General features: G+C 45.3%; 1 long non-coding RNA gene across 1 annotated transcript; it reads right to left on the bottom strand.

Annotated features, from left to right (window-relative positions):
- Window positions 1-1731: 1731 nt before the first annotated feature.
- On the bottom strand, window positions 1732-10694 carry LOC143986479 (uncharacterized). Its single transcript, XR_013276531.1, has 2 exons — window positions 10371-10694; window positions 1732-4127 (listed from the first exon to the last, which is right to left on the bottom strand). It is a non-coding gene; the product is annotated as an uncharacterized LOC143986479 (long non-coding RNA).
- Between the last annotated feature and the right edge of the window lie 13265 nt (window positions 10695-23959).

A 23959-nucleotide genomic window follows, 5' to 3' on the forward strand; every position in this document is an offset into this window, starting at 1 on the left:
CAAACATTTTGAAATGTATAAAAACATGTTTTAATGTTTTAATACTTTACACATGTTATTGCAGAGCCAGTCAGAGGGAGAGAGGGAGAGGGGGGGTGAGAGAGAGAGGGGGGGGGGTGAGAGAGACACGGGGAGATGAGAAGAGGGGAGAGAGGAGGATGAGAGAGAGGGGGTGAGAGAGACACGGGGAGATGAGAAGAGGGGAGAGAGGAGGATGAGAGAGAGGGGGTGAGAGAGACACGGGGAGATGAGAAGAGGGGGGAGAGAGGAGGATGAGAGAGAGGGGGTGAGAGACACACGGGGAGATGAGAAGAGATGAGAGAGGAGGATGAGAGAGAGGGGGTGAGAGAAATAGGGAGGAGGGAGAGAGGAGAGGTGAGAGAGACATGGAGAGAGGGGGTGAGAGAAAGAGTGAGGAAGGAGAGAGAGGGGATGACAGAGACATGGAGAGAGGAGAAGAGGGGAGAGAAGTGAGAGAGAGGGAGGAGGGAGAGAGAGAGGGGGTGAGAGAGACTTGTAGAGAGAAGAAAAAGGGAGAGAGGGGGAAGAGAGAGAGGGGGAGGTCAGAGAGAGAAGGGGATGAGAGAGAGGGGGTGAGAGGGGCTGAGAACGAGATTGAGAGAGAAGAAGAGGGGAAAGAGGAGGAGGAGAGCGATGGGGGTGAGAGAGAGGGGTAAGAGACATGGAGAGAGGAGAAGAGGAGATAGAGGGGGTGAGGGGGGTCAGAGAGAGAGGCAGGTCAGAGAGAGAGGAGGATGAGAGAGAAGGGTCAGAGAGTGGGATGAGAGAGAGAGGGGGGTGGGAGAGACATGGAGAGAGAGAGAAGAGGAGGGGAAATAGGGGGAGGAGAGATAGAGGGGTGAGAGAGACATTGAGAGAGGAGAAGAGGGGAGAGAGGGGGTGAGAGGAAGGAGAGAGAGAGCGAGAGGGGAGATGGGAGAGACTTTGACAGAGAAGGGAAAGAGTGGGAGGAGAGAGGGGGAGAGAGAGAGGGGAGGTCAGAGAGAGAGAGAGGGGTAAGAGAGGAGAGAGAGAGGGGGGATGAGAGAGACATGGAGAGAGAAAAGAGGGGAAAGATGAGGAGAGTGAGGGGGAGAGAGAGACATGGAGAGAGGGGAAGGTTAGAGAGAGAGGCAGGTCAGAGAGAGAAGAGGATGAGAGAGAGGGGTGAGAGAGAGGGAGGAGAGAGAAGAATAGGGGAAAGGGGGAGGAGAGAGAGAGAGGGGGTGAGAGAGATATGGAAAGAGGAGAAGAGGGGAGAGAGGGGGTGAGAGAGATATGGAAAGAGGAGAAGAGGGGAGAGAGGGGGAGGGAGAGAGAGAGAGAGAGAAGAAGATGGGAGAGAGGGCGAGGAGAGGGAGGAGGAGGTCACAGAGAGAGGTAGGTCAGAGAGAGAGAAGAGGATGAGAGAGAGGGGTGAGAGAGAGGGGTGAAAGAGAAGGGGTGAGAGAGAGGGCAAGAAAAACACGGAGAGAGAGAAGAGGGGGAGGAAAGAGAGAGGGGGGTGAGAGAGAGAGAAAGGGGGGGTGAGAAAGAAGAAGGGAGAGAGGGAGGTTAGAGAGAGAGGCAGATCAGAGAGAGAGGAGGATGAGAGATAGACATGGAGAAAAGGATAGGGGAGAGAGGGGTGTAAGGTGTTCGTCTTCTAGATTCCCCTGGATAGCCTAGGCTGGAGTGGCTCAATGGAGGTCCCAATCGCCGGCGGTTAATCAATACACATACACTTGAGAGTACGTGGTGAATGATTACAGAGTTTAATGGGAGAGTGGACCGTCTTTTATGTGGTACTCCACAAAGCCCTGCCCCGTGAGGGGCCAATCGGGTGATTTACACATACATCGACAATTTCTTAACTCATGATATTAGTTCATTCCTGAAATGTAAGTCAAAGGTTAGTACAATCTCCTGACAGTTATTTTGCCCTTTCAGCATCTACTGACTGACCATATTCTTGCGTAACCAGTCCTTATCTAGCTTTGTGCCTCTCAGAAATGTATAGAGACGAAACCACAGGCAGATGTTTCCTGAGATGTCAATATCTTGCATAGACCCTCTGGAGAGACATACAGATATCTGTCATCTAGTCACGCTATCTTGTACATAGTTTGTCACGTACGCCAGTATGCTTGTATGTCTTAATTCTGAAGCTATTGAAATGCAAACCTAAGCATATTAGTCTTAGATTTTGACTAGTATATCTTTGGTAATTTAAATAGGTATCCCCTTATAATCCTCCCTTTGATCATTCTGTGATTTACATAATGATCATTCCTTTTCTAATTTAATAGCACAGGCTTCATACTCCGAACCCTCGTGCTCTTGGTTTTTATACCATATTGTTGGATCTTTAACAATGGAAGTGAGTTTCAGATCCTCCGGAGCGGCCGTGTTTCCCTTTTTACATAAACATTTGATTATCTTATAACAGGCATATAAAAATAGAATGAAGAGAATCACAGTGGCAATTGTCATGGCAGCATTTCGGAGCCAAGATATTAATCCCCCAAAACTAAAGCTGCTCGAGAAGGGACCACAGTTTTTTCCTATGTTTCTTGCCTCTTTCTGTAGTTTATTTACCTCTTCCCTGTGTTGGGCAATAACGTCATAGTAGTCTGGGACTTCGATGCTGGTATTATGAATCCAGGTACAGCACTCATAATCCTCAGTAGTCTCACAGAGGCCAGTAAGGGCTGCACTCATACTTTCTATAGCCAACTCATGTAGTTCTAGTTGCTTCCTAATTGCCCTAGTTTCTAGATTTAGTTTGGTTATGTCATCAGAATTTTCCTCCAGAATCTCATCAATTATGCCAGTGTAATTATTTAATCTTTTCATTAGGTCAATTCCCCACCCTGTCCAGGAAGGGAACCATGCCCAGGCCATATCTTTTTCTAAAAACAATTCTCGTTTATTACGGTGTCTAAGGGGATATCTAGGATGCATGCTAGCTTCAAGGAGGTGACTTCCCTTGTTATCCCCTAATACCCCCATGATAGGAACCAGGGCTGCAAGGTAACACCACCCCTGGGGTTTGGTTGGGATCCAGGGGTGACAGAGTTTGCCGCAGCATATATATGTGGTATTTCCTAGAGCTAGGGGCCGTTTATGGAACACGTTCCTAAGAGTATCAGAAAGGCCAGAGAGCATCAGAATTGACATTAATTGGTGTATTGTAGACTTGGTACTGGAGCTAAGAAAGTCTAAAAAGGTGGCATTTAGGGTGGGATCTGAAGTATGGAAGAAAGAAGGACTGTTAAGCGATGTCATTGAAATGTTAAGTTTTGCTTGTTTGCAAACCTCGGCTCCATCTGTGGTGTTTCCCAGTTGGAAACACCAGTCTGGGAAGTGGCTTCTACCTATAATTTGGAAAGTGAGGGTTTTATTTGAAAGGGTCCTAGTAACATTCGTTAGGACGATAGGGGGTGTTCCATTAAGGAGGGGGGTAAAATTCAAGGGGACTGCCATGAGAGGGATTCTAGCTGTACTGGGATGTAGCTTGCTGCAGATCCAGCATTTCTCAAAACCGGATTTTTGAGCATAGCTATATTTGAATTTTAGTAGTAACATCTTGTCAGTCAGTCCCTTAGGTGACTCATTAACGGGTATAATACTTCTAATATGTCTTTGGCCGGGGGTATTATTCATCTTAGGTGGTCCACATATCCCTTTTAATAGACCTAAGTCTTTTGGATGATATATACAGTTGGCTATAAACCATGTGGGCAGGAATACAAGTAGTACCAGACTACCCCAGAGGCATACAGCCTTCCCTGACACTGAAGGTAAAAACATTTCTACAAGTTCTTATGCTTTTCCTTCTTCTTCGCTATCGTGTAAGGTTTCAAGGGTTAATTGTCCAATGCCTTCCCGAATCTCTTGCAGTTCCGGTCGCTGTTCGGGTGGGTCGGGTTCTCCTTCAATAGGTGAGGGGTCGGGGGTTGTGGGAAGCGGTGGGCACTTTTTCAGCCTGCTGGCGTGGATCCAGGTGTTTCCTAGGTCAGTCAGGACCGCAGTTCTGGACACCTTTTCAACCTTCCAAGGTCCAGAGTAGATTGGTCCGATCCTCTTTTTGTGGGCCAGTTGCTTGACTAGCACTTGATCTCCTGGGATGAAGGGGTGTGTTGGCTCTGTGGAGAGAGGAGAGAAGGTGACAGAAACTTGTTCGTTCGTTTCATGAAGCATACTTACCAGGTTTTTCACGTACATTTCCTGTTGGGAATAAATGTCAATATCAGTGTCTTGGTCTAATGGGGGTAATTCTATGTTTGCGGGGACTCCCATCAAAATTTCAAAAGGTGAAAGTTTCGTTCTGGCGTGGGGTGCCGTCCTAATCTGGAATAGCACAGAAGGGAGGTGATCAAGCCATCCCTTCATTGTGCCCCCTGTGGCCTTTTTCAACTTATCCTTTATATTTCTATTCATTCTTTCCACTACCCCTGCGCTTTGAGGGTGATAGGGGATGTGTAGTTTCCATTGCAGCCCTAACAATTTAGCCACAGCCTGGGTAACGGAGGAGCTGAATGCAGGTCCCCTATCTGACCAAATAGATGTTGGTATGCCAAACCTACAAATCCAGTTATTCAGCAAGCATTTTGCTGCTATATTGGCTGTCTCACCTGCACAGGGAGTGGCTTCAACCCAGCCTGAAAATTTATCGACGACAACGCACAGGTATTTTAGGTTCCCCTTTTGTTTTGGCATGTGTGTGAAGTCTACTTGTAAATCTGTAAGGGGACCTATTGGTGGGGGTAGATGACCATGTAGGCCATGCCGTTTGCCCTGCACATTGTTTTGAGCACAGGTAAGGCAACTTGTGGTCAGGAGTTTGACTTGTTTGTTCAAGGCGTTTGTGCAGAAAGATTTGGTGTACATAGTGGCTAAAGGGACGGCACCTATGTGTCCTGGACCATGAAGGTAGGAGAGAATTAGAATACTGCTTGCCTCAGGTATTCCCAATATCTTCCCCTCTTTTGACCACAGACCCTCTGGGTCTTTGGTCAAGCCAGCCTTCACCCAATACAAGACATCTTCCTCAGTGGCTAATGATTGCATTTGTGCCACTACAGATTTAAAGTTAGGACAGGTGAAATGATCCTTAAAGTACATGGACGTGGGGGTGGGCTCCTGGGTGGAGGACTGGGCTGCCTTTTTCGCTTCTCGGTCAGCTAAGGCATTTCCCTTGGAAAGTTTGCTATTATCTGAAGAATGTGCTTTTACTTTAATTATTGCCACCTCTTTTGGGAGCAAAATAGCCCGAAGAAGTGCCTGAATCTGGGTAGCATTGGAAATAGGTTTATTATCCGCTGTTTTAAAACCTCTTTTAGCCCATATTACTCTGAAGTCATGCACCACCCCAAATGCATATCTACTGTCTGTGTAAATGTTCACCTTCTTATCTGTAAATAAAATGCAGGCCCTGGTGAGGGCTTCTAGTTCAGCCACCTGAGCCGAAGAGGGGGGCAGTGGTTTGGCTTCTAATACCTTGTTTGGCAACTGTACTATTGCATATCCTGTTTGGAAGGTGGAATCGGAGGGACGGGAGCAACTACCGTCCACAAAAACATCGTCTGCATTGGTAATCGGTACGTCGGTGAGGTCTGGTCTTGGTGATGTGATAGACTCCACTCGTGTTATACAGTCATGAAACTGGTCTGGGTCTTGTGGTAGGCGTAACATGGAGTGCAAGAGACGGACGGCAGGGTTGTTGGCGGGAACATATTTGAGAGACAGATTGTCTGTGTTCATGAGGGAAATCTCATATCCACTGAGTCTTTGTGAGGTCATGTGTTGGGTGTTCATGTTTTGTATGAGGTGGGTGACAGAATGTGTGGTGTAAAGCGTCATCGGGTGTCCCAAGACCATCTTGTTGGCATCTTGTACGGCCATAGCACAGGCGGCCAAATTCTGAAGGCATGATGGCATGCTTTGAACCTGAAGGGGGAGTTTTTTAGATAGGTAGGAGACAGGGCGGTAGCCTGTTCCATGCTGTTGTGTCAAAACCGCGGCAAAAGAGGTCCCCGAGACTACACAGTATAGTTGAAAAGCTTTACCATAGTCTACCAACCCCAGGGCGGGTGCACATGACAAACTGTTCAATAGGGCCTGGAAGGCCTTAAGCCGTTCCTCTGTCCAATCGACCTGCCTAGGGGCTGTTGAGGCGGTGGCCTCTCTTAGTATGCCATCATAATGAGAACAGTCGGGGATCCACTGGCGGCAATATACCACAGCGCCCAAGAATGAGAGCAGGGCTGCCTTGTCTTTTGGGGGGCTCAGAGCTTGTAGGGCTGCGGCGCGTTTGGGGGAGACCATCCTTGTCCCCCCCTTTCAGTATGCACCCCAAGTATTCCACTTGTGGCATACACCACTGTATCTTCTTTCTGGATGCTAAATGCCCGATGTGGGCTAGATGGTTCAACAGAGATGTGGAATCGACCACACAATCTTCAGCAGTGCGACTGCACAAGAGCAAGTCGTCCACATACTGTATTAGCACCGACCCTCGCTCAGGCGTCCAAGATTTGACAGTCTCATTGAGTACCATAGAGAAGGCAGCAGGACTATCAACATACCCCTGAGGCAGGCGTGTCCAGGTTAACTGACCCGTCAACTGGCCCTCCGTCCAGGAGAAGGCAAACATAGGCTGGGCCTCTTCCGCAATGGGAATGCTAAAGAAGGCATTTGCTAAATCAATCACTGTGTAGCATAGAGAATGTGCCGGTATACATGAGAAGATAAAAGTGATGTCTGAGACTAGGGGTGGAAGTGGAATCACTTGTTTGTTAACTGCCCTTAGGTCTTGTACAAGTCTCCACTCCCCACTGGCCTTTTTTACGGGGTAAATGGGCGTGTTCCAGGGACTGATGATTGGTTTCAGGATACCTTTTGATATGTAATCATTAATTTGAGGGGAGATGCCTTTGACTTTCTCTGGGGGTAGGGGATACTGTTTTTGATATTGTATCCCCGCATCTGATCGCATTTGGGGTGCATATGGTGTGCAATTAATAAAGCCCACACTACCTTTGTTTTCTGCCCAAATTGTATGATGGTCAAGGGAGGAAGGTATCATTAGAAAGAAACTCCTGTGTGCATGTCTTTTTGGGCTGTGTAAGTCACAAAGAGGGGAACTCGCAGTGAGGGAGCCGTCTTTGTCAAACTTAATGGTAATGTTCAACTGGGATAGTAAATCTCTGCCCATTAGGGACACTGGACAGGAAGTCAGGACAGCGAAACTCTGCATACATAGCTCTAGTCCATCCGGGGTAGAGACTGGTAAAGGCGGGGTGACGGAATGAGTAACCGATGTCCCATTTATTCCAATAGAGTGTCCCTCAGTACACAGTGGTGTGTCATACCTCTCATCATTTAATGAGCTAAAAGTGGCACCTGAATCAAGCAGGAAACACACTATGTGGTTGTCTACGCGTAATATAACTTGTGGTAGACTCTTCCATGATAGGTTGTGGCACACCAGACTGAGGGAAGGGACATACTCTAGGCATCCCTATTGGGGGTGTGTTTGTCGGGTAGACGGCCACTGCATGGGGATTCGAGGGGGAGGTCTGTTAGAGGTTGGGGTGTAGGGTGGCTGTGCAAGCGCATGGTTTTGAGATGGTGTTTGGGGAGGTGGCGGATATTGGGGGTACCTTGTAGTGTGAGGGGGGCGATTAGCAGCGTTGTACCCCCTTCCCCTGCCCCTCGGATAGCTCGCCCTCTGTCTATATGGGCACTGTGATTTCCAATGTCCCTGTTCCCCACAATTGAAACATCCTTGGTCAGGTGGGTAGGGCTGCATGGTCATGAGGTGCGGTGGTGAGGATGAGGTTTCAGGTGTGACTAGGGTTTGTGTTTGTGTCAAGGAGGGGAAAATTCCCCCTTTTTGTTCAAAGACTCCTGAAGTCTCTCTGGACCTAGCGTCCTTCATGAATTCATCTGGTACTTGCTCCGCCCATTTGGGGTTTGTGAATTTGAGCAATTGCGTCACTTTGGGATCGCCTCCCGACATGATGGTAGTAGTAAATAATTGTGGTGTGGCCCCATCTACAGCTTTCCATAGGGAGTATACTCTGGTACAGTAATCATAGAATTTCTCTTTAGGTCCCTGCTTGGCTAGGATCAGTTCTTGGAGTGCAGATGATCCTTTGTATAATTTGGACCAATGACCTCCCATGCCTTTCCAAAAGGATATCCAATCCTTATCGGTCTGGATATGGGTTGCCCATAGGTCGTCTACAGGGGCTTCTTCTGGGCTGTCTGGGTCTACAATGCTAAGAATACCTTTTATGTCATCCTTGTCAAGCCCTGTGCATGCACTATATTTTGCCAGAAAGGTACCTGCATCTCGTGGATACTTCTTGGGATTGGGACATAGTTCTTTTATTTTGGAGAGTGTACCCAAAGGTAATGGTATATGCACTTCGGTGTCCCCTATGGTCATCAAAGGTGCTTTGAATGAAGCCCCTACTACTTCTTCCTCAGTTTCCTCTTCTATGGATAATGTCCCTTTTTTACTAATTGGACCTGACTCCTCAGTTTTGGGAATAGGTGTCTCTTTTGTATGGCTTCTTGTAGTGGTGGGGGGCAGTGATATAATCCTATCCTGCGCTTCTTTTAACATTTCCTCCTTCTTCCCTAATTGCCTTCTTAACTTTTCTAGTTCCTTTTTTAAGTCCTCCATCCTTTGTTCCTCTCTCTCTCTTCCCTCCTGGAATTCCTTCTCCCTTTCTTCCAAGTCTTTCTGATACATTTCTAACACTATTTTCCTATCCACTTCTGCCTTTTCTGCCTCATTGAGGGCTATTTCTTTTTGTTTTAGTTCTTCCATAAGTGTTTCTAACTCAGTTCTCCTTTTCCCTATTCTCTCTTCTTCCTCCTTTTTCCTCTCTTCAAACTCTTTTATCTTTGCCTCTAATTCCTGCTTTTCGGGACTACCCACTTCTTCTTGTCCTGTAACTTCTTCCTGTCTCCCCTCTTCCTCTCTGCCCCTACTTACTTGTTCCCATTGGGCCACTTGTTGTGGTGTTGCTGTGGTGTGTGCTATGGCGGCTAGGACTACAGGATCCAGTGAAGGATATAGTTGAAGGTATGGACCTGGCGTCCCATCCTCGTTTTTTACCATAACATAAGGTGGGGGGTGGACATTGAGGCGGGGGAGGGGGAGGTGAAGGGGGTGCAGGGGCTTCAGCCATAGTACTGGGTCCTATATTTGGAGTAAGCTTCGTAGTTTTATTAATATGCTTCTTTTTATATTTGCGTAGACATTTATCCCATGCATGGTAACAATCTTTCATATATTGAATATTTTCCCACTTCCCTGGAGGGTACGAATTTTTGTGGATTTGGCATATTTTACTTACTTCCTGCCAGTCTTCCTCAGTACAGGGACCATATGGCCCTGGGTCATGTATCCCCAATTGCTGACACCTTTCTCGGACTTGTGTCCAAAATGGTTCTACCTGGGGGCCAGGGATCATATTACTGACAAATTCATAGGGTGATGGGGTGGCCATGGCTTGGGTTGCTGCAGAATTCCCCATCTAGTAGTCTGGGCAGTGTGTGTCTAGTGGTAGGACACAGGTGATAACACCCGGTTTGTCCAACAATCCGGTCTCTGGTCTGGGAGTAGGATCCCTGATCTTTTTTGGGGCAGATGGACTTATATAAAACTATGAAGATTTACCCTTAATATATGATGAAGGGTAAATCTTTCCTGGTGGCGGGATATACCCCTCTTACACCAAGTCTGCAAGAGAAGCCTGTAGGTCTAGTGGTCAAAAGAATCTACCTTTCATCAATGCTAAGAAAAAGTAAACCTAGCGTGCAGCGTGAACAGGCGGGTGCTACCTCACTACAATCTGGTTCTTCATACTCTGTATTCATTTAACAACAGTTGGGTTTAATCAAACAGATATCCACTCTATATAATTATATCTTATACAACGTTAATACTCTATATACTTACGCTTGCACCTAAAGAGAAACAGACATATTTTTATGGTTTAAGATTTCAGCTTTAAAACTTTACATGTACATTATCAAGTAATCACATCATGATGCATTTCATTATTTATAGTGCACTTTAAAAGTTCTCAAGTGGGTGTCCATTTAGCCAATCCTTATGTCACGGGCGTATATGATACCTCCCGTGTTAGAATATAATCATGAATATCTCTCTTAGTTTATAGTCGGACCAACCTAGTCAGACTCCTCAGTACCTGCGAACCCTTTTCACCCCCCAAGGGACCAGCCTAGTCCGTTGCGAAGGCACAGTTTATATATATATATAATTAAATTTCTTATAATGGTTGTTTGGACAGGTCAAGCATAAACGCCAATTACCATAAAAAGAGGTAAAGGTGTAAATGACTTACCTGTGCAAACCCCACTTCTGGTACCAAAACTGTAAGGTGTTCGTCTTCTAGATTCCCCTGGATAGCCTAGGCTGGAGTGGCTCAATGGAGGTCCCAATCGCCGGCGGTTAATCAATACACATACACTCGAGAGTACGTGGTGAATGATTACAGAGTTTAATGGGAGAGTGGACCGTCTTTTATGTGGTACTCCACAAAGCCCTGCCCCGTGAGGGGCCAATCGGGTGATTTACACATACATCGACAATTTCTTAACTCATGATATTAGTTCATTCCTGAAATGTAAGTCAAAGGTTAGTACAACCTCCTGACAGTTATTTTGCCCTTTCAGCATCTACTGACTGACCATATTCGTTTCCTGAGATATCAATATCTTGCATAGACCCTCTGGAGAGACATACAGATATCTGTCATCTAGTCACGCTATCTTGTACATAGTTTGTCACGTACGCCAGTATGCTTGTATGTCTTAATTCTGAAGCTATTGAAATGCAAACCTAAGCATATTAGTCTTAGATTTTGACTAGTATATCTTTGGTAATTTCAATAGGTATCCCCTTATAAGGAGGAGGGAGAGACGATCTACCGATTGTGGCAATACCTCACATGTGTGGTTTGATCACCGTTTTCATATGCAAGCGCTACTCACGTATGCGTTCACTTCGGCACGCGAGCTCGTCGGGACGGAAATGCAATAAAATCTAATTTTGTCATAAATTTTGCCAAAATGTATTCTGCTACATGTTTTTGGTAAAAAAAAAAATCCCGTTAAGTTCTATAGTCATCTGTTTATATACAATGTATCCTTTCTATAGTCATCTGTTTAACCAGTTACCAACCCGCCCATAGCCAAATGATGGCTACCGGTTGGTTGGATAACTCTGGGAGCACGTACAGTGACGTCCTCCCAGAAAACCGCTCCCACGCGTCCCCCGGGGTGTGCACACGGGAACATCCATATTTGCCGGGTTCACTGGACCCAGCGCAACATGGATCGCTGTGAAGGGCCAATGACAGCAGCCCTTTACCATGTGAACAAACCAGGTCCCAAACTGTAAGTTTTTCATATAAATCAGTGCCACAACAGTGTAATTTGTGCAACAACAGTGTCATCTGTGCCGCATGTGCCACCTCTGTGCCTCCTGTGCCACCTTTGTACCACCTGTGCCACCTCTGTACCACCAGAGCCACACCAGCGCCACACCAGTGCCACTACAGTGCCACCTGTGCCCATCAGCGCTCACCTGCACCACTGCAGTGCCACATCAGTGCCGCCTGTGCCCACCAGTGCCGCCCCTAAGCCCACCAGAGCCACACCAGTGAAACCAGAGCCACACCAGTGCCACTAAAGTGCCACACAGTGCCACCTGTGCCCATCAGTGCCACCTGTGCCCATCAGTGCTCATCTGCGTCACTGCAGTACCACATCAGTGCCGCCTGTGCCCACCAGTGCCGCACCAGTGCAACCAGAGCCACTACAGTGCACACCAGTGCCACACCTGTACCACCTGTGCCCATCAGTGTCACCTGTGCCCATCAGTGCCACCTGTGCCTATCAGTGCTCATCTGCGCCACATCAACCTCACCAGCCACCAGTATGGCAAAACATTTTTTTACGACTGAGGAGGCCTACCAGCGCGTAAGCATGACCGATGAGAGCAGCGGGGAGCTCTCTGAGGAAATGAGACGTGTAATTTATGCTCGTAGAATGCCTGAATGTGCTACTTCAATATTTGGCCTCTGTATGTGGCCAGGCTGTGTAAAAGAATGTGCATGCCATGTGAGAGAAATAACCTGTTATAATGTTATAATGACAATTTGGTGTGAAAAAAAATAGACGAAAATGAAAAAAAACAGAGGTGATCAAATACCACCAAAAGAAAGCTCTATTTGTGTGAAAAAAAGGACGAAAATGTCATATGGGTACAGTGTTGAATGACTGAGTAATTGTCATTCAAAATGTGAGAGCACCGAAAGCTGAAAATTGACCTGGTTAGGAAGGGGGTTTAAATGCCCAGTGGTCACGTGGTTAAACACAATGGGGGTTATTTACGAAAGGCAAATCCACTTTGCACTGACAGTGCACTTGGAAGTGCAGTCGCTCTAAATCTAAGGGGTAGATCTGAAATCAGGGGAAGCTCTGCTGATTTTATTATCCAATCATGTGCAAGCTAAAATGCTGTTTTTTATTTTCCTTGCACATCCCTGTCGGGTCTACAGAGACTTTACTTCCAAGTGCACTTGCAGTGCAAAGTGGAATTGCCTTTAGTAAATAACCCCCAATGCATCCCTTCTATTGTCATCTGCCTATATACAATGTATCCTTTCTATAGTCATTTGTCTATATACAATGTATCCTTTCTATAGTCATCTGTATACCTACAATGTATACTTTCAAACTTTATCTGACTATATACTGTACAATGTATCCTTTCTATGTTCATCAATAGGGATGAGCCGAAACACCCCCCGGTTCGGTTCGCACCAGAACTTTCGAATGGACCCCAAATTCGTACGAACTTTAGAACCCCATTGAAGTCTATGGGACTCGAACGTTCAAAATTAAAAGTGCTAATTTTAACGGCTAATATGCAAGATACTGTCCTAAAAAGGGTTTGGGGACCTGGCTCCTGCCCCAGGGGACATGGGTCAATGCCTAAAATGTTTTTAAAAATGGCCGTTTTGGCGGGAGCAGTGATTTTAATGACGATTAAAGTGAAAAAAAAAGTGAAATATTCCTTTAAATATGGTGCCTGGGGGGTGTCTGTAGTATGCCTGTGAAGTGCCACGTGTTTCCCGTGTTTAGAACAGTCCCTGCACAAAATGACATTAAACGGAAATAACACCATTTAAAACTGCTTGCGGTTTTAATGTTATATCTGGTTCCTGCAATATGGTTGAAAATCATTGAGAAAAATGGCATGGGTAGCCCTCCCTGCCCATTACCAGCCTATTTGGGTCTTGTACGCATATTAAGGGGAACCCCGTACCCATATTAAAAAAAGGAAATGCGTGTGGCCCCCAGGCCCTATATACTCAGAACAGCAGTATACAGGCGGTGCAAACAAGACAGGGACTGTGTAGGTTTGTTGTGTTAAGTTGAATCTGTTTGTAATTTTGAACCGGTACATTTTTAAAGTGTAGCTCCAGTCAAAAAAACTATTTTTAAGCTTTTTGGAAAACATAGGGAAGGGTTATCACCCCTGTATAATTTGTTTTGTCGTCCATCTTTTTTCATCTCACTTGCTGCTGTCTCCTTGCGTTTGCAAGTAGGAGATGTTTGTAAGTTGGATGTTTGAAAGTAGGGGCCTGCCCTATATGCTCTGCAGAAATGGCGGAACAAGGTGTTGGTTTTGCCACAACATTATAAGCCCTCAAAGTGACTCTTGGTGGGCGCTGGAGCGCCCTGCTGTGAACGATTATATCAAGAATTGTAATTACATGCCATTGTTGAACAGTGGTAGAAAAATTGACCTTTGGTGGTTGTGGTGCTGGTGCCACAACACTATAAGTCCTCACCGTTACTCTGGGTGGGCACAGGAAGGGGCCCTCCTGTGAAATATTATATCAAGAATTGTAATTACATGTCCCTGTTAAACAGGGGCAGAAAAATTTGGCCTTAGGCACTGCTGCTGGTGCCACGACACTGCAACCTCTCCCATATACTCTAGTTTTATTGCAGGAATTAGCCCTGCTGCAAAGCATTGCATCAAAAATTGTACTTAAACGCCCCTGTTAAACAGGGGCAGAAAAATTGGGCTGATGGCATCACCCAGAACCAGAAATGTTCTTCCAACATATCAGCGGAGGAGGAAGAGGATAGACAATCAACATAACAGGACAGTCACTCAGCATCAGCATAGGCAGTCTTGAAGGGATGTGATATTTAAAAAAAAATTATTCTGTTACATCAGCTTCAGGTGCTTGGTAGCTGTGGGTGATCCAAGACTGATTCATCTTGATGAAGGTCAGTCGATCAACTGATTCGGTGGACAGGCGCACCCTGTGATCGGTAACAAAGCCACCAGCAGCACTGAAGGTGCGTTCTGAAAGAACGCTGGATGCAGGACAGGCCAGTAGCTCAATTGCATACTGTGCAAGCTCTGGCCAGTGATCCATCCTCAAGACCCAGTAAGCCAGAGGATTTTCGGTGGGAAAGGTGTCCAAGTCTGACCTTGCCCCTAGCTATTCCTGCACCATGTAAATCAGACGCTGGCGATGGTTGCTGGAACCGATCATACCTTGGGGCTGCGGACTAAAAAATTGTCTGAATGCATCGGCCAGATGGCCACCTTCTCCACCGCTCCTTCTGACCGATGCCTTAGCAATACGTTGTCCAGGACCAGGAGTTTGTAACCTCCCAGTCTCTGGGAACGCGTTGCACAGACCTTTCTGCAAGGCCTCCCGGAGATGTCTCATCCTCTGCTCCCTCTGCGATGGCAAGATAAGGTCGGCAACCTTACCCTTGTACCGTGGATCAAATCTGCCCTTTATGGAAGAGTGGCAAGAAGAAAGCCATTTCTCAAAGATATCCATAAAAAGTCTCGTCTAAAGTTTGCCACAAGCCACCTGGGAGACACACCAAACATGTGGAAGAAGGTGCTCTGGTCAGATGAAACCAAAATCCAACTTTTTGCCCACAATGCAAAACGATATGTTTGGCGTAAAAGCAACACAGCTCATCACCCTCAACACACCATCCCCACTGTCACACATGGTGGTGGCAGCATCATGGTTTGGGCCTGCTTTTCTTCAGCAGGGACAGGGAAGATGGTTAAAATTGAGGGGAAGATGGATGCAGCCAAATACAGGACCATTCTGGATGAAAACCTGTTGGAGTCTGCAAAAGACCTGAAACTGGGACGGAGATTTATCTTCCAACAAGACAATGATCCCAAACATACAGCAAAATCTACAAAGGAATGGTTCACAAATAAACGTATCCAGGTGTTAGAATGGCCAAGTCAAAGTCCAGACCTGAATCCAATCGAGAATCTGTGGAAAGAGCTGAAAACTGCTGTTCACAAACGCTCTCCATCCAACCTCACTGAGCTCCAGCTGTTTTGCAAGGAAGAATGGGCAAGAATTTCAGTCTCTCGATGTGCAAAACTGATAGAGACATACCCCAAGCGACTTGCAGCTGTAATCGCAGCAAAAGGTGGCTCTACAAAGTATTAACGCAAGGGGGCCGAATCATTTTGCACGCCCCACTTTTCATTTTTTTATTAGTTAAAAAAGTTTCAAAAATCCAATAGATTTCGTTCCACTTCACAATTGTGTCCCACTTGTTGGTGATTCTTCACAAAAAATAAAAATTTGATATCTTTATGTTTGAAGCCTGAAATGTGGCAAAAGGTTGAAAAGTTCAAGGGGGCCGAATACTTTCGCAAGGCACTGTACCTATATACAGTGTATCCTTTCTATAGACCTCCATATATATATACAATGTGTCATTTCTATAGTCCTCTGTAGTGTATATATACAATGTCTTGCACTCTTCCCCAGGCTCTACTCTCAGAATGCACACCTCACGTCTGCCGGTTGTCCTGATACGTCTTCTTCACCGCCGGCTCATTGTACGCTCCAATTTCGACTGAATTATAGCGATGACTTTCATTCACCAAACTTGTTACAACAAGCAGGCAGGGGAAAGTCGTCACCGATAGCTTGTCTGGTGATTCTGCTCATGTTAATTGCTGTTTTGGTACTAATTGATTTTCATTAAACACAAATCTTGGTCTCGGGTTTCCTTTGATGTTGCCGCCACTCATTAAACATTTGAAATGAAGGGAATAGCTGAGACGTGAAGAGGTGAAGGAAGGCCCGGGGCCGGGGTGTAGCCCAGTCATGCGTCCAGTGTCACAATGGATTAGTACTCATTGTTCTCTCTGTAGAGTATTAAGTGAAGAAGGCGAGACCTTGCAGCAGCATAAGGGTTCATATTTAATGTGTGTCCTCCCGCAGGGATTCCTTATATGGCAGACTCCGCCATGCCAACATTAATGTTCCCTTACTCATCAGGAAATGTTCCTGTAGACATCTCATTACTCAGCATCAGGTACTTTATATTCCTCCTCGGATGGCACATCGGTCTGTGGAAGTGAATTCCTTTCAGAATGATGAAGCTCTTATTCTCCAGACTGTGACCCGGGCAGTAGGGCTGTATGGGGCAGAGGGGTCCTACATGGCAGCTCTACTCACTAGTGCTAAAGGAAGGGTTGACCAACTTATACCATGCTACAATGGCTTAGCCAAATGGGTCACCTTTGATGGCAGTATTGCCCCACCAAACATGTCCTCTTGTATAAATTTTGCCGCAAACCACAGCAGTGTGTACTATCATGGCAACTGGTCATGTTAGCTTGCAGCTTGGTGTTGTAAGTTATGGGGTATTGGTTTGATTGGAAGTAGGTTTGCATATCTATTTAGGGTGTCCATAGAGATATACGCCAATCAGCCAAACATTATGACCCTAACAATATGACTACCCACCTAATGTTGAGTAGGTCCCCCTTTTGCCAGCAAAACAGCCCTGACCCACCGAGGCATGGACATCAAGTAACATCTACATGAATGGCAGGAGCCAACGTTTCCCAGCAGAACATTGCCCAAAGCATAACACTCCCTCCGCTGGCTTGTCTTCTTCCCATACTGCATCCTGGTTCAATCTCTTCCCAGGTAAGTGACGCACCTGGCCATCCATATGATGTTAAAGAAAATGTCATTCATTAAATCAGGCCACCTTCTTCCATTGCTCTGTGGTCCAGTTCTGATGCTTATGTGCCCATTGTAGGCCCTTTTGGCTGTGGACACAGGTCATGATATACACCAAGACCGGTCTGTGGCTACACAACCCCATACACAACACACTGCTATGCTCTGTGTCCTGACACCTTTCTATCAGAATCAGCATTCATCTTTTCACCAATTTGTGCTCCAATAGTCCTTTTATTGGATCAGACTACACAGGCCGGCCTTCCCAACCCACCTCCATCAATGAGCCTTTCCCTCCACCTGTATCAATGAGCCTTCCCTCCCCACCTCCATCAATGAGCATTTCCCTCCTCACCTCCATCAATGAGCCTTCCCTCCCCACCTCCCATCAATGAGCCTTCCCAACCCACCTCCATCAATGAGCCTTCCCTCCTCCACCTCCATCAATGAGCCTTCCCTCCCCACCTCCATCAATGAGCCTTTCCTCCCCACCTCCCATCAATGAGCCTTCCCTCCCCACCTCCATCAATGAGCCTTTCCTCCCCACCTCCATCAATGAGCCTTCCCTTCCCACCTCCACCAATGAGCCTTCCCTCCCCACCTCCATCAATGAGCCTTTCCCTCCACCTGCATCAATGAGCCTTCCCTCCCCACCTCTATCAATGAGCCTTCCCTCCCCACCTCCATCAATGAGCCTTCCCTTCCCACCTCCATCAATGAGCCTCCCCCCCACCTCCATCAACGAGCCTTCCCTCCCCACCTCCATCAATGAGCCTTCCTTCCCCACCTCCATCAATGAGCTTTCCTTCCACACCTCCATCAATGAGCCTTCCCTCCCTACCTCCATCATTGAGCCTTCCCTTCCCACCTCCATCAATGAGCCTTCCCTCCCCACCTCCATCAATGAGCCTTTCCCTCCACCTGCATCAATGAGCCTTCCCTCCCCACCTCTATCAATGAGCCTTCCTTCCCCCACCTCCATTAATGTGCCTTCCCTCCCCACCTCCATCAATGAGACTTCCCTTCCCACCTCCATCAATGAGCATCCCCCCCCACCTCCATCAATGAGCCTTCCCTCCCCAACTCCATCAATGAGCCTTTCCCTCCACCTGCATCAATGAGCCTTCCCTCCCCACCTCTATCAATGAGCCTTCCCTCCCCACCTCCATCAATGAGCCTTCCCTTCCCACCTCCATCAATGAGCCTCCTCCCCACCTCCATCAATGAGCCTTCCCTCCCCACCTCCATCAATGAGCCTTCCCTCCCCACCTCCATCAATGAGCCTTCCCTTCCCACCTCCATCAATGAGTCTTTCCTCCCCACCTCCACCAATGATCCTTCCCTCCCCACCTCCACCAATGATCCTTCCCTCCCCACCTCCATCAATGAGCCTTTCCTTCCACCTGCATCAATGAGCCTTCCCTTCCCACCTCCATCAATGAGCCTCCCCCCCACCTCCATCAATGAGCCTTCCCTCCCCACCTCCATCAATGAGCCTTCCTTCCCCACCTCCATCAATGAGCTTTCCTTCCCCACCTCCATCAATGAGCCTTCCCTCCCCACCTCCATCAATGAGCCTTCCCTTCCCACCTCCATCAATGAGTCTTTCCTCCCCACCTCCATCAATGTGCCTTTCCCTCCACCTGCATCAATGAGCCTTTCCCTCCACCTGCATCAATGAGCCTTTCCCTCCACCTGCATCAATGAGCCTTCCCTCCCCACCTCCATCAATGGGCCTTCCCTTCCCACCTCCATCAATGAGCCTTCCCTCCCCACCTCCATCAATGAGCCTTCCCTTCCCACCTCCATCAATGAACCTTCCCCCCACCCCCACCTTCTTTAATAAACCTTCCTTCCCCACCTCCTTTGATGTTGCCGCCACTCATTAAACATTTGAAATGAAGAGAATAGCCTGCTCAGATTAGGGTCTGGTATGGATTTTAGGGGGGACCCCATGCCGTTTTTTGTTTTGTTTTTCCTTTTTACTATTCTTACCAGCAAATATTTTTTTTTTTTTATTCAGCTGTCAACAGCAAACCCCATTGAATTCTATGAGGGCCAAACATGAGAAATCAAAAGTCCCCATTTTTTAGGCTTATATGCAAGTTATTGGCCATAAAAGGGGGTATGGGTACTGCCCTGGGGGACATGTATCAATGCAAATGTTTTTTTTTTAAAACCTATCATTTTTTTCAGGAGCAATGATTTTAATGAAGCTTAAAGTGCAACAATAAAAATGAAAAATACCTTTAAATATAGTGCCCTGAGGGGGTCCCCTTAGTCTGTCTGTAATGTAGCGCATATGTAGCATGTAAAGAACCTGCTGCAGCAAAACTGACATTTCTAAAGAAATAAATAAGTCATATTCCATTTAAAATGGGGGCGCTTACTCCTTACTGGCAGCATGCTCAGATAACGGTCTGGTATGGATTTTGGGGGGAACCCCACACAGTTTTTTTTTTAATATTTTTACCAGCAATTTTTTTTCAGTTTTTTTTTTTATTCAGCTGACAGCAGGGAAGCCCTTCGACAGCTGATAACTGTTGATTGTGATTGTGCCGGTAAATTCAGAATGCTGAGGTGTGAATGGAGCCTTAGGGGGTTATTTACGAAAGGAAAATCCACTTGAAGACGTTTTTTCACCTTAATGCATAGGATGCACGAGGATTTCTAACTAAACTCATCTGACACGCCTCACTTGCAGCAATGCCTGAACCAGCAGACCTTATATCGTTATTGGGGGGGATACATACCAGTGGCGGCCCGGGCGCAGCCCCCTCTCTGCTGCTATCTCCTCTATCACCAATAGATAGATTAATGCATTTTATCTAAGGTCTCTGCTGCCACCCCCTATTCAGGCGCCCGACTCCTTTTCGGGCGCTTGAATTCCTGCAGCGGGGGTTGTTTTTGAAGCAACTGATTGGAGCCATAGGCTCTAATAGGCGTCAAAAAAGGTGACCTGTGAGCGCCATGCTGGGCACTCACAGGTCACTCAGCTGTGTTAGTAAAGCGAATGAATATTCACTTTCCTAACACAAAACCGCCTCTCTGCCAATCAGGTGCTCGGGACTGTTACCCATCACCTGATTGGCTGAAATGACAGGCGCAGCTATTGGACGCCTATCAGGAGGGGGGTGACAGGAGATGAGGATGGCAGGAAACGCACAAAGGACCTCGCTCGTCGCCTTCACCTGTTGCCCCACCAAGACAGGGTAAGTGCAGGGTAGACGGCGAGCGGGCGGGGGGGTTCACACTGGGGGCATTCAAGGGCACACTGGCAGCATTTGATGGGTACACAGGCAGTATATGATGGGCACACTGGCAGCATTTGATGGGCACACTGGCAGCGTATGCTGGGCACACTAGCAGCGTTTGATTGCACAGTGGCATCATTTGATGGCACAGTAGCAGCGTTTAATGGGCACAGTGGCCGCGTTTGGCACAGTGGCTGCAATTGGTCGCACCATGGCAGCGTTTGTTGGCACAGTGGCAGCATTTGAGGGCACAGTGGCAGCGTTTGAGGGCACAGTGGCAGCGTTTGAGGGCACAGTGGCATCGTTTGATGGCACAGTGGCACAGTTTGAGGGCACAGTGGCAGTGTTTGAGGGCACAGTGGCAGTGTTTGAGGGCACAGTGGTAGCATTTGAGGGCACAGTGGCAGCATTTGATGGGCTCAGTGACAGTGTTTGATGGCACAGTGGCAGCATTTGAGGGCACAGTGCCAGCGTTTAATGGGCACAGTGGCAGCATTTGGCACAGTGGCTGCAATTGATGGCACAGTGGCAGTGTTTGATGGCACAGTGGCAGCATTTGAGGGCACAGTGGCAGCGTTTGAGGGAACAGTGGCAGCATTTGGCACAGTGGCTGCAATTGATGGCACAGTGGCAGCATTTGAGGGCACAGTGGCAGCATTTGAGGGCACAGTGGCAGCGTTTGATGGCACAGTGTTAGCATTTAAGGGCACAGTGGCAGCGTTTGATGGGCACAGTGGCAGCGTTTGATGGCACAGTGTTAGCATTTAAGGGCACAGTGGCAGCGTTTGATGGGCACAGTGGCAGTGTTTGATGGGCACAGTGGCAGTGTTTGATGGCACAGTGGCAGCATTTGAGGGCACAGTGGCTGTGTTTGATGGCACAATGGCAGCATTTGATGGCACAGTGTTAGCATTTAAGGGCACAGTGGCAGCGTTTGATGGGCACAGTGGCAGTGTTTGATGGGCACAGTGGCAGTGTTTGATGGCACAGTGGCAGCATTTGAGGGCACAGTGGCTGTGTTTGATGGCACAATGGCAGCATTTGATGGCACAGTGTTAGCATTTAAGGGCACAGTGGCAGCGTTTGATGGGCACAGTGGCAGCGTTTGATGGCATAGTGGCAACATTTGAGGGCACAGTGGATGAAATTGATGATTTTTTTCAAAATATTTTTTGCGCCCCCCCCCCCCCCCAAAAAAAAAAAAATATTGTTAGCACCGCCACTGCTGCATACCCCTCGCTCCGTTCTCCGTCACCGCCATAGTATAGGTTGATGCCAAAGAGATAAAGATGATGAGTTCATATAGAATAAAACTTCAGGGGATGTTCAGATTGTATAAATACAAAAAAATAAACAGATGTGTGCTCCATCTGATCCAACGGTGTGTGCGCCAAACTCGAGCCATGTGCAATTCTCATATTTCACCACTAGGTGGTGGCAAAGTTCCACTGAAATACATTTTCCTCCACCTATAATAAATGAAAGGCTGCAGAATAAAGCAGAGAGCCACCTTGGCTCCCCAGCTGATGAGGAATTACAAGGAGTGGCAGCTCCCGCTGGGACTTGTAGTCCATTGATACAGAAAACTCACATGGTGCTCAGCCCCGGACTAATGGAAGACGGACGGCGTGCTATGATTTTACCTGATACATTGTAACTGAGTTCTCTGACGGGGATACTTTTCTTTTTTTGATTATTATACGGGGTTTATATATATATGGCGCCAACAGTTTACTCAGCGCTTTACAATATGAAAGGGGAGACAACACAATAAAAATACAAGAGGATTAGCAGGACCCCGCTCAGAAGAGCTTACAATCTAATAGGGCGGGGCAGGGGGTACAAAAGGTTATAACTGTGGGGAATGAGCTGAGTTCCATGTTGGGGTGCCCCCCCCCCCTTCAGCTCTGTGCCCCTTTTTCTAATCTGCTTGGAGAAGAAGAGGAAAGACCCTCCGAATATTCCTAAAAATAAAATGTAACAAAAAAACAACAACATTATTGTTATATGTTGTTGTTATTATTATTATTATTATTATTATTATTATTATTATTATTATTATTATTATTATTGTTATTATTATTGTTATATTTTGTTATTATTATTATTATTATTATTATTATTATTATTATTATTGTTATATGTTGTTATTATTATTATTATTATTATTATTGTTATTGTTGTATTATTATTATTGTTATTATTATTATTATTATTGTATTATTATTATTATTATTATTATTGTATAATTATTATTGTATTATTATTATTATTATTATTATTATTATTATTATTATTGTTATTATTATTGTTATATGTTGTTATTATTATTATTATTGTTATTATTATTATTGTTATATGTTGTTATTATTATTATTATTATTATTGTTATTGTTGTATTATTATTATTGTTATTATTATTATTATTGTTATATGTTGTTATTATTATTATTATTATTGTATTATTATTATTATTATTATTGTATAATTATTATTGTATTATTATTATTATTATTATTATTATTATTATTATTATTATTATTATTATTATTATTATTGTTATATGTTGTTATTATTATTGTTATCATTATTATTATTATTATTATTATTATTATTATTGTTATATGTTGTTATTATTATTATTGTATTATTATTATTGTATTATTATTGTTATTATTATTATTATTATTATTATTATTATTATTATTATTATTATTGTTATTATTATTGTTATATGTTGTTATTATTATTATTGTTATTATTATTATTATTATTATTATTGTTATATGTTGTTATTATTATTATTGTATTATTATTATTATTATTATTATATGTTGTTGTTATTATTATTATTATTATTATTATTATTGACATTATTCAGTTGTTTTGTTGTGGCTCCAATCACCTGCAACACAATATGAACTGATACCCAACGCGCCACGCTTCAGAATTGCGCCCGCTTGTGTGTACTGGCGAACTTTTACCCTTACAAATCTCCATATAGGCGACGTTTAAAAAATTCTGCAGGTTGCCAGTTTTGAGTCACAGAGGAGGTCTTCCGGGGTCGAAGAGGTTAAATCCGCTAGTACATCTAACACTCCCCCCCCCCCAGATTGAAAATGCTGCTGTCCAAAGGTGCTTCATTCAGAGTGAATGGGAGGAGTGGCTTGAATAACTGTTGTGTGGTTGGAGTGGCTGGGGTAATTGTGCAAAGTGTTAAAAAGCTTAATATATTAAAAAGCATAAATAGTAGTAAAAAAGTCGAAACATTAGCTGAAAGAACGGAACATTTTTTTCGAAAATGTTTTTTTTTTTTTTTTTAATGATTTTTTTTTTCTATAAATTGTTTTTTTTTTTCAAAAATTTTTTTTTTTTCAAAAATTTTTTTTTTTTCAAAAATTTTTTTTTTAAATGATTTTTGAAAGAAATGTTCAGCTCTTTCAGCTAATGTTGGGACTTTTTCAACTTTTTATTCTACTATTTATACTTTTAAAAATATTGAGCTTTTTAACACTTTTCACAGTTACTCCAGCCACTCCAACCACACAACACTTACTTGTAGTTACTACTAGTTGTAGACTACTGTAGGTGGAGGCAAGAACACTTCACACAATTTCTCCA

This window comes from Lithobates pipiens, unplaced genomic scaffold, assembly GCF_037356315.1.
Source record: "Lithobates pipiens isolate NorthernLeopardFrog02 unplaced genomic scaffold, aLitPip1_a1.2 Scaffold_162, whole genome shotgun sequence".
Taxonomy (NCBI): Eukaryota; Metazoa; Chordata; class Amphibia; order Anura; family Ranidae; genus Lithobates; species Lithobates pipiens.